The sequence below is a fragment of the Microcebus murinus genome, chromosome 24, assembly GCF_040939455.1.
Source record: "Microcebus murinus isolate Inina chromosome 24, M.murinus_Inina_mat1.0, whole genome shotgun sequence".
Classification (NCBI taxonomy): domain Eukaryota; kingdom Metazoa; phylum Chordata; class Mammalia; order Primates; family Cheirogaleidae; genus Microcebus; species Microcebus murinus.
The window spans coordinates 31839510-31856699 of record NC_134127.1 but is presented as its reverse complement, the minus strand read 5'-3'; the positions used below and the strand labels follow the sequence as shown (position 1 = coordinate 31856699).

The 17190-nt window shown below is 62.9% G+C and overlaps 4 non-coding genes across 4 annotated transcripts; all 4 read left to right on the top strand.

The window, feature by feature from the left end:
• The first annotated feature begins 3699 nt into the window (after nt 1-3699).
• LOC142864193 (5S ribosomal RNA) lies at nt 3700-3818 on the top strand. The gene has a single exon (XR_012914778.1). It is a non-coding gene; the product is annotated as a 5S ribosomal RNA (ribosomal RNA).
• Nucleotides 3819-7605: 3787 nt separating this feature from the next.
• LOC142864192 (5S ribosomal RNA) lies at nt 7606-7724 on the top strand. The gene has a single exon (XR_012914777.1). It is a non-coding gene; the product is annotated as a 5S ribosomal RNA (ribosomal RNA).
• Nucleotides 7725-11518: 3794 nt separating this feature from the next.
• Nucleotides 11519-11637, top strand: LOC142864190 (5S ribosomal RNA). The gene has a single exon (XR_012914775.1). It is a non-coding gene; the product is annotated as a 5S ribosomal RNA (ribosomal RNA).
• A 3797-nt stretch (nt 11638-15434) lies between these two features.
• Nucleotides 15435-15553, top strand: LOC142864189 (5S ribosomal RNA). Its single transcript, XR_012914774.1, has one exon. It is a non-coding gene; the product is annotated as a 5S ribosomal RNA (ribosomal RNA).
• The last annotated feature ends 1637 nt before the right edge of the window (nt 15554-17190 follow it).

The window sequence follows — 17190 nt, the reverse complement described above, 5'->3', positions numbered from 1 at the left end:
TCACCCCCACCCTCAGCGCCCGCCCGCGGTGCCTGGCGCCCCAGCCCGCACCGTGGGGCCTCCTCTTGTCCCAAGCCGCGACACCGCCGCCACGCGGCAGCATGCGTGGCATCTGGACTGTCAGGTCTCAGACCAAAGGTCTGCTCTGTGGGAACCGACACGCTGGAGGAAACCTTGAGAGTCTGAGAGGGGAGGGAGTTCCAGAAGAAGGCCAGGATGTCATTTTGAGGGAGTATGTGACCAGAACTCGTCCCGTTGCTTTTGGGGTTCTATGGGCTACACGCAGGAATCTTTGGTGGTGGCACCTGATGTTGGGGGATCCGGAGTCACACCCAGACCTGCTCCACAGGCCTCCTTTTACTTTTCTCTTCGGATTCATTATTTTTAAAAAGTGTCTCTTACCTCTAGGATTGCATTTTCTTTTCTCTCTCTCTTCAAGCAGATGATGGGAGTACAAGTATTCAGGTGACATGTGTTGCCCGTGCCCCCCTCCCCCCTGTGTTCTTTTTTTTTTTTTTTTGAGACAGAGTCTCGTTTTGCTGCCCAGGCTAGAGTGAGTGCCATGGCGTCAGCCTAGCTCACAGCAACCTCAATCTCCGGGCTCAAGCAATCCTGCTGCCTCAGCCTCCCGAGTAGTTGGGACTACAGGCATGCACCACCACGCCCGGCTCTGTTTTTCTATATATATTAGTTGGCCAATTAATTTCTTTCTATTTTTAGTAGAGACGGGGTCTCGCTCTTGCTCAGGCTGGTTTCGAACTCCTGACCTGGAGCAATCCGCCCGCCTCGGCCTCCCAGAGAGCTAGGATTACAGGCGTGAGCTACCGCGCCCGGCCCCCCCTGTGTTCTTATTCATATACCTCTCATGTTGTTCCAGCGTATTGTGGGGGTACCAATGTTAAGGTCGGGTGCCTTGCCCTCTCCAAGCCTCCCCCCTCGGGTCAGAGCTTCAAGTGCGCCCATCCCCCAGTCGGTGCGCACCCACCCCATGCCTAATGGATGTGTATGCCCCTCCCCTCCCCCCACCCGCCCGACACCCACCCGATGAAGGTGACTCCTCTCTGTCCACTTAGGCGTCCATCCGTTCGTACCAATTTGCTGGTGAGCGCGCTCACGTGGTGCTCGTGTGTCCATTCTTGGGATACCTGGCTTACTGGAACGGGTTCCAGCTCTGGCCAGGAGAACACGAGAGGCGCCCTCTCACCGCTGCTCCTCACAGCCGAATGGCACTCCGTGGTGTCCACGCGCCACATTTTATTCATGCACTCCTGGATGGATGGGCACTCGGGTCGCTTCCACGTCTTTGCGATTGTGAATTGTGCCCTAACTGTCACCCTAACCCTTACCCAGCCCCCGTCTCCTCTGCCCCTGCCTGACGCACTCCTCCCCGGCCAGGCCCGTCACTGTCCTGGGCCCCCGCCTGACCGGCTCCTCCCCGCCCGGCCTGTCACCGTCCTCTGCCCCTGCCTGACATGCTCCTTCCCGCCCGCCCGGCCTCTCACCGTCCTCGGCCCCTGCCTGACCGGCTCCTCCGTCGCCTGGGCCTTCCAAGGGCTTGGTGTGGACGCTGCTTCCAGGAAGCCCTCCAGAAACCCGGCAGCAGGGTGGCCGCAGCAGTCTCCAGCAGCCGTCCCTAAGTCGCGTGAGTGCGGGGGACGTGCCCCCGCTGTGCCGCGGGGGCCCAGCCTGGTGTCTTCCCTGAGGCCCTGCGGCTGCCGGCTGGGCTGCCGCTCCCCGCAAGGGGAGAGCCGCGGAGGTGGGGACCGCCTCCTGATGGGGACGTACACGCAGCTCTCCACGTCGGATTCCGGGGCTCTCTGTCCTGCCCGAAGGCCCAGCTGGCCTGCGGGTCCTTAGAGTGGCAAAAACATCCGAAAACTGAGATTGAGGGTCCGGTGGGTGTCTGCACTTTTGTGCTGGGCACCCCAGGGAGGCCCGGGGGCTGGCTGGACAACGTGGTCTGCTGGGCGGGGGGGGGGTTGGAGGAGCAACTGATGCCCTTTGCACTTTGGGTAGCAAGAGTCTGAGGTGTCTCTGAGCCCTGTGCCCTGTGGGGGGGGGCCGGGGGGGGAGGAGGAGGAGGAGGTGGGAAGGGCCGGGGCCTGCAGTCGTGTTCCCGGGGTGGCACGGCAAGTGGCTTCTTCCACAGGCTGCTTGGCCTGGGCTCCCTGCACCTGGGCCTTTGGAGGACCGGCCCTGTGCTTGCCAACACTTCCTGCAGGGACCCAGAGCTGGGAGGTGGCATCTCTCAGCCCTGGGTCGGGCAGAGCCCCAGCGGGCCATGCCCACAACCTCTCTCAGCACCGGTCCCCCAGAAGGCTCCTTTGGGACCAGGATTCTCTTGCGGTGACTCTTTAAGGTCTGGCCCCTGGATGGAGGGGCACCAGGCGTAGAGGAGCAGGAAGGGGAAGGGGGTGGCCATGCGAGGGGACACTTTGAGGCCGAGTCCCAGCTTCAGCCTGATCCTCCTGGGAACCCCGCTCTGAGACCAGGAGCCGGGCTTCGCATTCCCACAGCAGCCAGTCGTGGGCTGAGGACACCTGGGGCGTTGGGAACTCCCTGGCTTCTCCTTGGTTTAACGTCTAGAGCTGCTTGTGAATCGCGCCGCCACACACACCCGAGCGCAGGTGTCTTCCGCACAGACTGCGGGCCTCGCTCTTCTGAATGCCGCTAGCTCGCCACCCACCCACGGGTGAACCTGGTCAGGGTGCTTTCTCTAAGGGGCAGACTCTTTTCCGGGCGGGCTACCGGTGTCTCTGTTTGCTCGTTTCTTTCTTCCATTTCGGGAAAGTCTTCCTTGCTGGGTGTGGAAATCTCCTATGCCTTCCCTCGCCTATTCTGTCAGCTTTCAAATTCTCTTTCAGTTGCCACCCTCACAGATGGATTAGGAAACTCTTTGCGGTGCACTCATTAGTGAAATGACCTCCAGGAAGCTGGAATCCAATATCTAATGGCCGATTTTTAGCGAGTCCACACGCCAGGGTGGTCGGGGTCCAATGCAGCCCCGGCCAGGCCCAGGCCCCTTGGACTGGGCCACAGGAGGACACGGAGGAGGGTCCCGGCCCCCACGAAGCGGTGCCGGCAGTTCTCCACGGGCTTGGGCGTTTTCCAGAGGTAGGAGATGGAGGGGACTGATTTCTTCAGCGCCCCCCAAACCACGCCACCCCACCCCACCCATGGGACACATCCCCAGAGAGAGACGCCCCAGACACTGGCTGTGCCCCAGCCCTGGCCCGGGGGAATAGGCGGCAGCCCACCCACAGGGCGAGGGGGGGGGCGCAGCTGAAAGGGGTTGTGGGGGAGGGCGGCCCCTGGCTGGGGTCAAAGGGCGAGCGTCCCGCGCGTGCGCAGTCAGCGGCAGGCAGCGACGCGCTGGGGGTGGGCAGCGGGTAGGTGAAGGAGGCCGGGCGAGGAGACGAGGGGGGCTGGGAGGGCTCCACCTTGGCGAGTCCAGCCGTGGAGGCGCATCTTGTGTGAGTGTGAGTGAGTGTGAGTGTGTGTGTGTGTGTATACAGAGACAGCCCCCCGCCCCGCCCCGCCCCGCCCATCACCCCCGTCCCTGGGAGCCCGCGGGACCCGGCCGGCGAACTCAACCGGCCCGGCCCGGCCCGGCGCGGGGCCTGGGGCGGGAGGCGGCGGCGGCGGGGAAGCCCAGAGAGGCTCGGCTTCTTGAGCGGGGCAGGGGCGCCCTCCGCCGCCGTCTAGGGCCACACCACCCTGAACGCCCCCGATCTCGTCTGGTCTCGGAAGCTAAGCAGGGTCGGGCCCGGTTAGTACTTGGATGGGAGACCGCCTGGGAATACCGGGTGCCACAGGCTGCTGCTTTTTTTTTTTTTTTTTTTTGCCTCTTGTTCTGTCCCCTTTCTGGGAGCGCGGCGGCGGCCCGGGGTGGGGGTCACCCCCACCCTCAGCGCCCGCCCGCGGTGCCTGGCGCCCCAGCCCGCACCGTGGGGCCTCCTCTTGTCCCAAGCCGCGACACCGCCGCCACGCGGCAGCATGCGTGGCATCTGGACTGTCAGGTCTCAGACCAAAGGTCTGCTCTGTGGGAACCGACACGCTGGAGGAAACCTTGAGAGTCTGAGAGGGGAGGGAGTTCCAGAAGAAGGCCAGGATGTCATTTTGAGGGAGTATGTGACCAGAACTCGTCCCGTTGCTTTTGGGGTTCTATGGGCTACACGCAGGAATCTTTGGTGGTGGCACCTGATGTTGGGGGATCCGGAGTCACACCCAGACCTGCTCCACAGGCCTCCTTTTACTTTTCTCTTCGGATTCATTATTTTTAAAAAGTGTCTCTTACCTCTAGGATTGCATTTTCTTTTCTCTCTCTCTTCAAGCAGATGATGGGAGTACAAGTATTCAGGTGACATGTGTTGCCCGTGCCCCCCTCCCCCCTGTGTTCTTTTTTTTTTTTTTTTGAGACAGAGTCTCGTTTTGCTGCCCAGGCTAGAGTGAGTGCCATGGCGTCAGCCTAGCTCACAGCAACCTCAATCTCCGGGCTCAAGCAATCCTGCTGCCTCAGCCTCCCGAGTAGTTGGGACTACAGGCATGCACCACCACGCCCGGCTCTGTTTTTCTATATATATTAGTTGGCCAATTAATTTCTTTCTATTTTTAGTAGAGACGGGGTCTCGCTCTTGCTCAGGCTGGTTTCGAACTCCTGACCTGGAGCAATCCGCCCGCCTCGGCCTCCCAGAGAGCTAGGATTACAGGCGTGAGCTACCGCGCCCGGCCCCCCCTGTGTTCTTATTCATATACCTCTCATGTTGTTCCAGCGTATTGTGGGGGTACCAATGTTAAGGTCGGGTGCCTTGCCCTCTCCAAGCCTCCCCCCTCGGGTCAGAGCTTCAAGTGCGCCCATCCCCCAGTCGGTGCGCACCCACCCCATGCCTAATGGATGTGTATGCCCCTCCCCTCCCCCCACCCGCCCGACACCCACCCGATGAAGGTGACTCCTCTCTGTCCACTTAGGCGTCCATCCGTTCGTACCAATTTGCTGGTGAGCGCGCTCACGTGGTGCTCGTGTGTCCATTCTTGGGATACCTGGCTTACTGGAACGGGTTCCAGCTCTGGCCAGGAGAACACGAGAGGCGCCCTCTCACCGCTGCTCCTCACAGCCGAATGGCACTCCGTGGTGTCCACGCGCCACATTTTATTCATGCAATCCTGGATGGATGGGCACTCGGGTCGCTTCCACGTCTTTGCGATTGTGAATTGTGCCCTAACTGTCACCCTAACCCTTACCCAGCCCCCGTCTCCTCTGCCCCTGCCTGACGCACTCCTCCCCGGCCAGGCCCGTCACTGTCCTGGGCCCCCGCCTGACCGGCTCCTCCCCGCCCGGCCTGTCACCGTCCTCTGCCCCTGCCTGACATGCTCCTTCCCGCCCGCCCGGCCTCTCACCGTCCTCGGCCCCTGCCTGACCGGCTCCTCCGTCGCCTGGGCCTTCCAAGGGCTTGGTGTGGACGCTGCTTCCAGGAAGCCCTCCAGAAACCCGGCAGCAGGGTGGCCGCAGCAGTCTCCAGCAGCCGTCCCTAAGTCGCGTGAGTGCGGGGGACGTGCCCCCGCTGTGCCGCGGGGGCCCAGCCTGGTGTCTTCCCTGAGGCCCTGCGGCTGCCGGCTGGGCTGCCGCTCCCCGCAAGGGGAGAGCCGCGGAGGTGGGGACCGCCTCCTGATGGGGACGTACACGCAGCTCTCCACGTCGGATTCCGGGGCTCTCTGTCCTGCCCGAAGGCCCAGCTGGCCTGCGGGTCCTTAGAGTGGCAAAAACATCCGAAAACTGAGATTGAGGGTCCGGTGGGTGTCTGCACTTTTGTGCTGGGCACCCCAGGGAGGCCCGGGGGCTGGCTGGACAACGTGGTCTGCTGGGCGGGGGGGGGGGGTTGGAGGAGCAACTGATGCCCTTTGCACTTTGGGTAGCAAGAGTCTGAGGTGTCTCTGAGCCCTGTGCCCTGTGGGGGGGGGCCGGGGGGGGAGGAGGAGGAGGAGGAGGAGGAGGAGGTGGGAAGGGCCGGGGCCTGCAGTCGTGTTCCCGGGGTGGCACGGCAAGTGGCTTCTTCCACAGGCTGCTTGGCCTGGGCTCCCTGCACCTGGGCCTTTGGAGGACCGGCCCTGTGCTTGCCAACACTTCCTGCAGGGACCCAGAGCTGGGAGGTGGCATCTCTCAGCCCTGGGTCGGGCAGAGCCCCAGCGGGCCATGCCCACAACCTCTCTCAGCACCGGTCCCCCAGAAGGCTCCTTTGGGACCAGGATTCTCTTGCGGTGACTCTTTAAGGTCTGGCCCCTGGATGGAGGGGCACCAGGCGTAGAGGAGCAGGAAGGGGAAGGGGGTGGCCATGCGAGGGGACACTTTGAGGCCGAGTCCCAGCTTCAGCCTGATCCTCCTGGGAACCCCGCTCTGAGACCAGGAGCCGGGCTTCGCATTCCCACAGCAGCCAGTCGTGGGCTGAGGACACCTGGGGCGTTGGGAACTCCCTGGCTTCTCCTTGGTTTAACGTCTAGAGCTGCTTGTGAATCGCGCCGCCACACACACCCGAGCGCAGGTGTCTTCCGCACAGACTGCGGGCCTCGCTCTTCTGAATGCCGCTAGCTCGCCACCCACCCACGGGTGAACCTGGTCAGGGTGCTTTCTCTAAGGGGCAGACTCTTTTCCGGGCGGGCTACCGGTGTCTCTGTTTGCTCGTTTCTTTCTTCCATTTCGGGAAAGTCTTCCTTGCTGGGTGTGGAAATCTCCTATGCCTTCCCTCGCCTATTCTGTCAGCTTTCAAATTCTCTTTCAGTTGCCACCCTCACAGATGGATTAGGAAACTCTTTCCGGTGCACTCATTAGTGAAATGACCTCCAGGAAGCTGGAATCCAATATCTAATGGCCGATTTTTAGCGAGTCCACACGCCAGGGTGGTCGGGGTCCAATGCAGCCCCGGCCAGGCCCAGGCCCCTTGGACTGGGCCACAGGAGGACACGGAGGAGGGTCCCGGCCCCCACGAAGCGGTGCCGGCAGTTCTCCACGGGCTTGGGCGTTTTCCAGAGGTAGGAGATGGAGGGGACTGATTTCTTCAGCGCCCCCCAAACCACGCCACCCCACCCCACCCATGGGACACATCCCCAGAGAGAGACGCCCCAGACACTGGCTGTGCCCCAGCCCTGGCCCGGGGGAATAGGCGGCAGCCCACCCACAGGGCGAGGGGGGGGGCGCAGCTGAAAGGGGTTGTGGGGGAGGGCGGCCCCTGGCTGGGGTCAAAGGGCGAGCGTCCCGCGCGTGCGCAGTCAGCGGCAGGCAGCGACGCGCTGGGGGTGGGCAGCGGGTAGGTGAAGGAGGCCGGGCGAGGAGACGAGGGGGGCTGGGAGGGCTCCACCTTGGCGAGTCCAGCCGTGGAGGCGCATCTTGTGTGAGTGTGAGTGAGTGTGAGTGTGTGTGTGTGTGTATACAGAGACAGCCCCCCGCCCCGCCCCGCCCCGCCCATCACCCCCGTCCCTGGGAGCCCGCGGGACCCGGCCGGCGAACTCAACCGGCCCGGCCCGGCCCGGCGCGGGGCCTGGGGCGGGAGGCGGCGGCGGGGAAGCCCAGAGAGGCTCGGCTTCTTGAGCGGGGCAGGGGCGCCCTCCGCCGCCGTCTAGGGCCACACCACCCTGAACGCCCCCGATCTCGTCTGGTCTCGGAAGCTAAGCAGGGTCGGGCCCGGTTAGTACTTGGATGGGAGACCGCCTGGGAATACCGGGTGCCACAGGCTGCTGCTTTTTTTTTTTTTTTTTTTTGCCTCTTGTTCTGTCCCCTTTCTGGGAGCGCGGCGGCGGCCCGGGGTGGGGGTCACCCCCACCCTCAGCGCCCGCCCGCGGTGCCTGGCGCCCCAGCCCGCACCGTGGGGCCTCCTCTTGTCCCAAGCCGCGACACCGCCGCCACGCGGCAGCATGCGTGGCATCTGGACTGTCAGGTCTCAGACCAAAGGTCTGCTCTGTGGGAACCGACACGCTGGAGGAAACCTTGAGAGTCTGAGAGGGGAGGGAGTTCCAGAAGAAGGCCAGGATGTCATTTTGAGGGAGTATGTGACCAGAACTCGTCCCGTTGCTTTTGGGGTTCTATGGGCTACACGCAGGAATCTTTGGTGGTGGCACCTGATGTTGGGGGATCCGGAGTCACACCCAGACCTGCTCCACAGGCCTCCTTTTACTTTTCTCTTCGGATTCATTATTTTTAAAAAGTGTCTCTTACCTCTAGGATTGCATTTTCTTTTCTCTCTCTCTTCAAGCAGATGATGGGAGTACAAGTATTCAGGTGACATGTGTTGCCCGTGCCCCCCTCCCCCCTGTGTTCTTTTTTTTTTTTTTTTGAGACAGAGTCTCGTTTTGCTGCCCAGGCTAGAGTGAGTGCCATGGCGTCAGCCTAGCTCACAGCAACCTCAATCTCCGGGCTCAAGCAATCCTGCTGCCTCAGCCTCCCGAGTAGTTGGGACTACAGGCATGCACCACCACGCCCGGCTCTGTTTTTCTATATATATTAGTTGGCCAATTAATTTCTTTCTATTTTTAGTAGAGACGGGGTCTCGCTCTTGCTCAGGCTGGTTTCGAACTCCTGACCTGGAGCAATCCGCCCGCCTCGGCCTCCCAGAGAGCTAGGATTACAGGCGTGAGCTACCGCGCCCGGCCCCCCCTGTGTTCTTATTCATATACCTCTCATGTTGTTCCAGCGTATTGTGGGGGTACCAATGTTAAGGTCGGGTGCCTTGCCCTCTCCAAGCCTCCCCCCTCGGGTCAGAGCTTCAAGTGCGCCCATCCCCCAGTCGGTGCGCACCCACCCCATGCCTAATGGATGTGTATGCCCCTCCCCTCCCCCCACCCGCCCGACACCCACCCGATGAAGGTGACTCCTCTCTGTCCACTTAGGCGTCCATCCGTTCGTACCAATTTGCTGGTGAGCGCGCTCACGTGGTGCTCGTGTGTCCATTCTTGGGATACCTGGCTTACTGGAACGGGTTCCAGCTCTGGCCAGGAGAACACGAGAGGCGCCCTCTCACCGCTGCTCCTCACAGCCGAATGGCACTCCGTGGTGTCCACGCGCCACATTTTATTCATGCACTCCTGGATGGATGGGCACTCGGGTCGCTTCCACGTCTTTGCGATTGTGAATTGTGCCCTAACTGTCACCCTAACCCTTACCCAGCCCCCGTCTCCTCTGCCCCTGCCTGACGCACTCCTCCCCGGCCAGGCCCGTCACTGTCCTGGGCCCCCGCCTGACCGGCTCCTCCCCGCCCGGCCTGTCACCGTCCTCTGCCCCTGCCTGACATGCTCCTTCCCGCCCGCCCGGCCTCTCACCGTCCTCGGCCCCTGCCTGACCGGCTCCTCCGTCGCCTGGGCCTTCCAAGGGCTTGGTGTGGACGCTGCTTCCAGGAAGCCCTCCAGAAACCCGGCAGCAGGGTGGCCGCAGCAGTCTCCAGCAGCCGTCCCTAAGTCGCGTGAGTGCGGGGGACGTGCCCCCGCTGTGCCGCGGGGGCCCAGCCTGGTGTCTTCCCTGAGGCCCTGCGGCTGCCGGCTGGGCTGCCGCTCCCCGCAAGGGGAGAGCCGCGGAGGTGGGGACCGCCTCCTGATGGGGACGTACACGCAGCTCTCCACGTCGGATTCCGGGGCTCTCTGTCCTGCCCGAAGGCCCAGCTGGCCTGCGGGTCCTTAGAGTGGCAAAAACATCCGAAAACTGAGATTGAGGGTCCGGTGGGTGTCTGCACTTTTGTGCTGGGCACCCCAGGGAGGCCCGGGGGCTGGCTGGACAACGTGGTCTGCTGGGCGGGGGGGGGGGGGTTGGAGGAGCAACTGATGCCCTTTGCACTTTGGGTAGCAAGAGTCTGAGGTGTCTCTGAGCCCTGTGCCCTGTGGGGGGGGGGCCGGGGGGGGAGGAGGAGGAGGAGGAGGAGGAGGAGGTGGGAAGGGCCGGGGCCTGCAGTCGTGTTCCCGGGGTGGCACGGCAAGTGGCTTCTTCCACAGGCTGCTTGGCCTGGGCTCCCTGCACCTGGGCCTTTGGAGGACCGGCCCTGTGCTTGCCAACACTTCCTGCAGGGACCCAGAGCTGGGAGGTGGCATCTCTCAGCCCTGGGTCGGGCAGAGCCCCAGCGGGCCATGCCCACAACCTCTCTCAGCACCGGTCCCCCAGAAGGCTCCTTTGGGACCAGGATTCTCTTGCGGTGACTCTTTAAGGTCTGGCCCCTGGATGGAGGGGCACCAGGCGTAGAGGAGCAGGAAGGGGAAGGGGGTGGCCATGCGAGGGGACACTTTGAGGCCGAGTCCCAGCTTCAGCCTGATCCTCCTGGGAACCCCGCTCTGAGACCAGGAGCCGGGCTTCGCATTCCCACAGCAGCCAGTCGTGGGCTGAGGACACCTGGGGCGTTGGGAACTCCCTGGCTTCTCCTTGGTTTAACGTCTAGAGCTGCTTGTGAATCGCGCCGCCACACACACCCGAGCGCAGGTGTCTTCCGCACAGACTGCGGGCCTCGCTCTTCTGAATGCCGCTAGCTCGCCACCCACCCACGGGTGAACCTGGTCAGGGTGCTTTCTCTAAGGGGCAGACTCTTTTCCGGGCGGGCTACCGGTGTCTCTGTTTGCTCGTTTCTTTCTTCCATTTCGGGAAAGTCTTCCTTGCTGGGTGTGGAAATCTCCTATGCCTTCCCTCGCCTATTCTGTCAGCTTTCAAATTCTCTTTCAGTTGCCACCCTCACAGATGGATTAGGAAACTCTTTCCGGTGCACTCATTAGTGAAATGACCTCCAGGAAGCTGGAATCCAATATCTAATGGCCGATTTTTAGCGAGTCCACACGCCAGGGTGGTCGGGGTCCAATGCAGCCCCGGCCAGGCCCAGGCCCCTTGGACTGGGCCACAGGAGGACACGGAGGAGGGTCCCGGCCCCCACGAAGCGGTGCCGGCAGTTCTCCACGGGCTTGGGCGTTTTCCAGAGGTAGGAGATGGAGGGGACTGATTTCTTCAGCGCCCCCCAAACCACGCCACCCCACCCCACCCATGGGACACATCCCCAGAGAGAGACGCCCCAGACACTGGCTGTGCCCCAGCCCTGGCCCGGGGGAATAGGCGGCAGCCCACCCACAGGGCGAGGGGGGGGGCGCAGCTGAAAGGGGTTGTGGGGGAGGGCGGCCCCTGGCTGGGGTCAAAGGGCGAGCGTCCCGCGCGTGCGCAGTCAGCGGCAGGCAGCGACGCGCTGGGGGTGGGCAGCGGGTAGGTGAAGGAGGCCGGGCGAGGAGACGAGGGGGGCTGGGAGGGCTCCACCTTGGCGAGTCCAGCCGTGGAGGCGCATCTTGTGTGAGTGTGAGTGAGTGTGAGTGTGTGTGTGTGTGTGTATACAGAGACAGCCCCCCGCCCCGCCCCGCCCCGCCCATCACCCCCGTCCCTGGGAGCCCGCGGGACCCGGCCGGCGAACTCAACCGGCCCGGCCCGGCCCGGCGCGGGGCCTGGGGCGGGAGGCGGCGGCGGCGGGGAAGCCCAGAGAGGCTCGGCTTCTTGAGCGGGGCAGGGGCGCCCTCCGCCGCCGTCTAGGGCCACACCACCCTGAACGCCCCCGATCTCGTCTGGTCTCGGAAGCTAAGCAGGGTCGGGCCCGGTTAGTACTTGGATGGGAGACCGCCTGGGAATACCGGGTGCCACAGGCTGCTGCTTTTTTTTTTTTTTTTTTTTGCCTCTTGTTCTGTCCCCTTTCTGGGAGCGCGGCGGCGGCCCGGGGTGGGGGTCACCCCCACCCTCAGCGCCCGCCCGCGGTGCCTGGCGCCCCAGCCCGCACCGTGGGGCCTCCTCTTGTCCCAAGCCGCGACACCGCCGCCACGCGGCAGCATGCGTGGCATCTGGACTGTCAGGTCTCAGACCAAAGGTCTGCTCTGTGGGAACCGACACGCTGGAGGAAACCTTGAGAGTCTGAGAGGGGAGGGAGTTCCAGAAGAAGGCCAGGATGTCATTTTGAGGGAGTATGTGACCAGAACTCGTCCCGTTGCTTTTGGGGTTCTATGGGCTACACGCAGGAATCTTTGGTGGTGGCACCTGATGTTGGGGGATCCGGAGTCACACCCAGACCTGCTCCACAGGCCTCCTTTTACTTTTCTCTTCGGATTCATTATTTTTAAAAAGTGTCTCTTACCTCTAGGATTGCATTTTCTTTTCTCTCTCTCTTCAAGCAGATGATGGGAGTACAAGTATTCAGGTGACATGTGTTGCCCGTGCCCCCCTCCCCCCTGTGTTCTTTTTTTTTTTTTTTTGAGACAGAGTCTCGTTTTGCTGCCCAGGCTAGAGTGAGTGCCATGGCGTCAGCCTAGCTCACAGCAACCTCAATCTCCGGGCTCAAGCAATCCTGCTGCCTCAGCCTCCCGAGTAGTTGGGACTACAGGCATGCACCACCACGCCCGGCTCTGTTTTTCTATATATATTAGTTGGCCAATTAATTTCTTTCTATTTTTAGTAGAGACGGGGTCTCGCTCTTGCTCAGGCTGGTTTCGAACTCCTGACCTGGAGCAATCCGCCCGCCTCGGCCTCCCAGAGAGCTAGGATTACAGGCGTGAGCTACCGCGCCCGGCCCCCCCTGTGTTCTTATTCATATACCTCTCATGTTGTTCCAGCGTATTGTGGGGGTACCAATGTTAAGGTCGGGTGCCTTGCCCTCTCCAAGCCTCCCCCCTCGGGTCAGAGCTTCAAGTGCGCCCATCCCCCAGTCGGTGCGCACCCACCCCATGCCTAATGGATGTGTATGCCCCTCCCCTCCCCCCACCCGCCCGACACCCACCCGATGAAGGTGACTCCTCTCTGTCCACTTAGGCGTCCATCCGTTCGTACCAATTTGCTGGTGAGCGCGCTCACGTGGTGCTCGTGTGTCCATTCTTGGGATACCTGGCTTACTGGAACGGGTTCCAGCTCTGGCCAGGAGAACACGAGAGGCGCCCTCTCACCGCTGCTCCTCACAGCCGAATGGCACTCCGTGGTGTCCACGCGCCACATTTTATTCATGCACTCCTGGATGGATGGGCACTCGGGTCGCTTCCACGTCTTTGCGATTGTGAATTGTGCCCTAACTGTCACCCTAACCCTTACCCAGCCCCCGTCTCCTCTGCCCCTGCCTGACGCACTCCTCCCCGGCCAGGCCCGTCACTGTCCTGGGCCCCCGCCTGACCGGCTCCTCCCCGCCCGGCCTGTCACCGTCCTCTGCCCCTGCCTGACATGCTCCTTCCCGCCCGCCCGGCCTCTCACCGTCCTCGGCCCCTGCCTGACCGGCTCCTCCGTCGCCTGGGCCTTCCAAGGGCTTGGTGTGGACGCTGCTTCCAGGAAGCCCTCCAGAAACCCGGCAGCAGGGTGGCCGCAGCAGTCTCCAGCAGCCGTCCCTAAGTCGCGTGAGTGCGGGGGACGTGCCCCCGCTGTGCCGCGGGGGCCCAGCCTGGTGTCTTCCCTGAGGCCCTGCGGCTGCCGGCTGGGCTGCCGCTCCCCGCAAGGGGAGAGCCGCGGAGGTGGGGACCGCCTCCTGATGGGGACGTACACGCAGCTCTCCACGTCGGATTCCGGGGCTCTCTGTCCTGCCCGAAGGCCCAGCTGGCCTGCGGGTCCTTAGAGTGGCAAAAACATCCGAAAACTGAGATTGAGGGTCCGGTGGGTGTCTGCACTTTTGTGCTGGGCACCCCAGGGAGGCCCGGGGGCTGGCTGGACAACGTGGTCTGCTGGGCGGGGGGGGGGGTTGGAGGAGCAACTGATGCCCTTTGCACTTTGGGTAGCAAGAGTCTGAGGTGTCTCTGAGCCCTGTGCCCTGTGGGGGGGGGCCGGGGGGGGAGGAGGAGGAGGAGGAGGAGGAGGAGGAGGAGGTGGGAAGGGCCGGGGCCTGCAGTCGTGTTCCCGGGGTGGCACGGCAAGTGGCTTCTTCCACAGGCTGCTTGGCCTGGGCTCCCTGCACCTGGGCCTTTGGAGGACCGGCCCTGTGCTTGCCAACACTTCCTGCAGGGACCCAGAGCTGGGAGGTGGCATCTCTCAGCCCTGGGTCGGGCAGAGCCCCAGCGGGCCATGCCCACAACCTCTCTCAGCACCGGTCCCCCAGAAGGCTCCTTTGGGACCAGGATTCTCTTGCGGTGACTCTTTAAGGTCTGGCCCCTGGATGGAGGGGCACCAGGCGTAGAGGAGCAGGAAGGGGAAGGGGGTGGCCATGCGAGGGGACACTTTGAGGCCGAGTCCCAGCTTCAGCCTGATCCTCCTGGGAACCCCGCTCTGAGACCAGGAGCCGGGCTTCGCATTCCCACAGCAGCCAGTCGTGGGCTGAGGACACCTGGGGCGTTGGGAACTCCCTGGCTTCTCCTTGGTTTAACGTCTAGAGCTGCTTGTGAATCGCGCCGCCACACACACCCGAGCGCAGGTGTCTTCCGCACAGACTGCGGGCCTCGCTCTTCTGAATGCCGCTAGCTCGCCACCCACCCACGGGTGAACCTGGTCAGGGTGCTTTCTCTAAGGGGCAGACTCTTTTCCGGGCGGGCTACCGGTGTCTCTGTTTGCTCGTTTCTTTCTTCCATTTCGGGAAAGTCTTCCTTGCTGGGTGTGGAAATCTCCTATGCCTTCCCTCGCCTATTCTGTCAGCTTTCAAATTCTCTTTCAGTTGCCACCCTCACAGATGGATTAGGAAACTCTTTCCGGTGCACTCATTAGTGAAATGACCTCCAGGAAGCTGGAATCCAATATCTAATGGCCGATTTTTAGCGAGTCCACACGCCAGGGTGGTCGGGGTCCAATGCAGCCCCGGCCAGGCCCAGGCCCCTTGGACTGGGCCACAGGAGGACACGGAGGAGGGTCCCGGCCCCCACGAAGCGGTGCCGGCAGTTCTCCACGGGCTTGGGCGTTTTCCAGAGGTAGGAGATGGAGGGGACTGATTTCTTCAGCGCCCCCCAAACCACGCCACCCCACCCCACCCATGGGACACATCCCCAGAGAGAGACGCCCCAGACACTGGCTGTGCCCCAGCCCTGGCCCGGGGGAATAGGCGGCAGCCCACCCACAGGGCGAGGGGGGGGGCGCAGCTGAAAGGGGTTGTGGGGGAGGGCGGCCCCTGGCTGGGGTCAAAGGGCGAGCGTCCCGCGCGTGCGCAGTCAGCGGCAGGCAGCGACGCGCTGGGGGTGGGCAGCGGGTAGGTGAAGGAGGCCGGGCGAGGAGACGAGGGGGGCTGGGAGGGCTCCACCTTGGCGAGTCCAGCCGTGGAGGCGCATCTTGTGTGAGTGTGAGTGAGTGTGAGTGTGTGTGTGTGTGTGTATACAGAGACAGCCCCCCGCCCCGCCCCGCCCCGCCCATCACCCCCGTCCCTGGGAGCCCGCGGGACCCGGCCGGCGAACTCAACCGGCCCGGCCCGGCCCGGCGCGGGGCCTGGGGCGGGAGGCGGCGGCGGCGGGGAAGCCCAGAGAGGCTCGGCTTCTTGAGCGGGGCAGGGGCGCCCTCCGCCGCCGTCTAGGGCCACACCACCCTGAACGCCCCCGATCTCGTCTGGTCTCGGAAGCTAAGCAGGGTCGGGCCCGGTTAGTACTTGGATGGGAGACCGCCTGGGAATACCGGGTGCCACAGGCTGCTGCTTTTTTTTTTTTTTTTTTTTGCCTCTTGTTCTGTCCCCTTTCTGGGAGCGCGGCGGCGGCCCGGGGTGGGGGTCACCCCCACCCTCAGCGCCCGCCCGCGGTGCCTGGCGCCCCAGCCCGCACCGTGGGGCCTCCTCTTGTCCCAAGCCGCGACACCGCCGCCACGCGGCAGCATGCGTGGCATCTGGACTGTCAGGTCTCAGACCAAAGGTCTGCTCTGTGGGAACCGACACGCTGGAGGAAACCTTGAGAGTCTGAGAGGGGAGGGAGTTCCAGAAGAAGGCCAGGATGTCATTTTGAGGGAGTATGTGACCAGAACTCGTCCCGTTGCTTTTGGGGTTCTATGGGCTACACGCAGGAATCTTTGGTGGTGGCACCTGATGTTGGGGGATCCGGAGTCACACCCAGACCTGCTCCACAGGCCTCCTTTTACTTTTCTCTTCGGATTCATTATTTTTAAAAAGTGTCTCTTACCTCTAGGATTGCATTTTCTTTTCTCTCTCTCTTCAAGCAGATGATGGGAGTACAAGTATTCAGGTGACATGTGTTGCCCGTGCCCCCCTCCCCCCTGTGTTCTTTTTTTTTTTTTTTTGAGACAGAGTCTCGTTTTGCTGCCCAGGCTAGAGTGAGTGCCATGGCGTCAGCCTAGCTCACAGCAACCTCAATCTCCGGGCTCAAGCAATCCTGCTGCCTCAGCCTCCCGAGTAGTTGGGACTACAGGCATGCACCACCACGCCCGGCTCTGTTTTTCTATATATATTAGTTGGCCAATTAATTTCTTTCTATTTTTAGTAGAGACGGGGTCTCGCTCTTGCTCAGGCTGGTTTCGAACTCCTGACCTGGAGCAATCCGCCCGCCTCGGCCTCCCAGAGAGCTAGGATTACAGGCGTGAGCTACCGCGCCCGGCCCCCCCTGTGTTCTTATTCATATACCTCTCATGTTGTTCCAGCGTATTGTGGGGGTACCAATGTTAAGGTCGGGTGCCTTGCCCTCTCCAAGCCTCCCCCCTCGGGTCAGAGCTTCAAGTGCGCCCATCCCCCAGTCGGTGCGCACCCACCCCATGCCTAATGGATGTGTATGCCCCTCCCCTCCCCCCACCCGCCCGACACCCACCCGATGAAGGTGACTCCTCTCTGTCCACTTAGGCGTCCATCCGTTCGTACCAATTTGCTGGTGAGCGCGCTCACGTGGTGCTCGTGTGTCCATTCTTGGGATACCTGGCTTACTGGAACGGGTTCCAGCTCTGGCCAGGAGAACACGAGAGGCGCCCTCTCACCGCTGCTCCTCACAGCCGAATGGCACTCCGTGGTGTCCACGCGCCACATTTTATTCATGCACTCCTGGATGGATGGGCACTCGGGTCGCTTCCACGTCTTTGCGATTGTGAATTGTGCCCTAACTGTCACCCTAACCCTTACCCAGCCCCCGTCTCCTCTGCCCCTGCCTGACGCACTCCTCCCCGGCCAGGCCCGTCACTGTCCTGGGCCCCCGCCTGACCGGCTCCTCCCCGCCCGGCCTGTCACCGTCCTCTGCCCCTGCCTGACATGCTCCTTCCCGCCCGCCCGGCCTCTCACCGTCCTCGGCCCCTGCCTGACCGGCTCCTCCGTCGCCTGGGCCTTCCAAGGGCTTGGT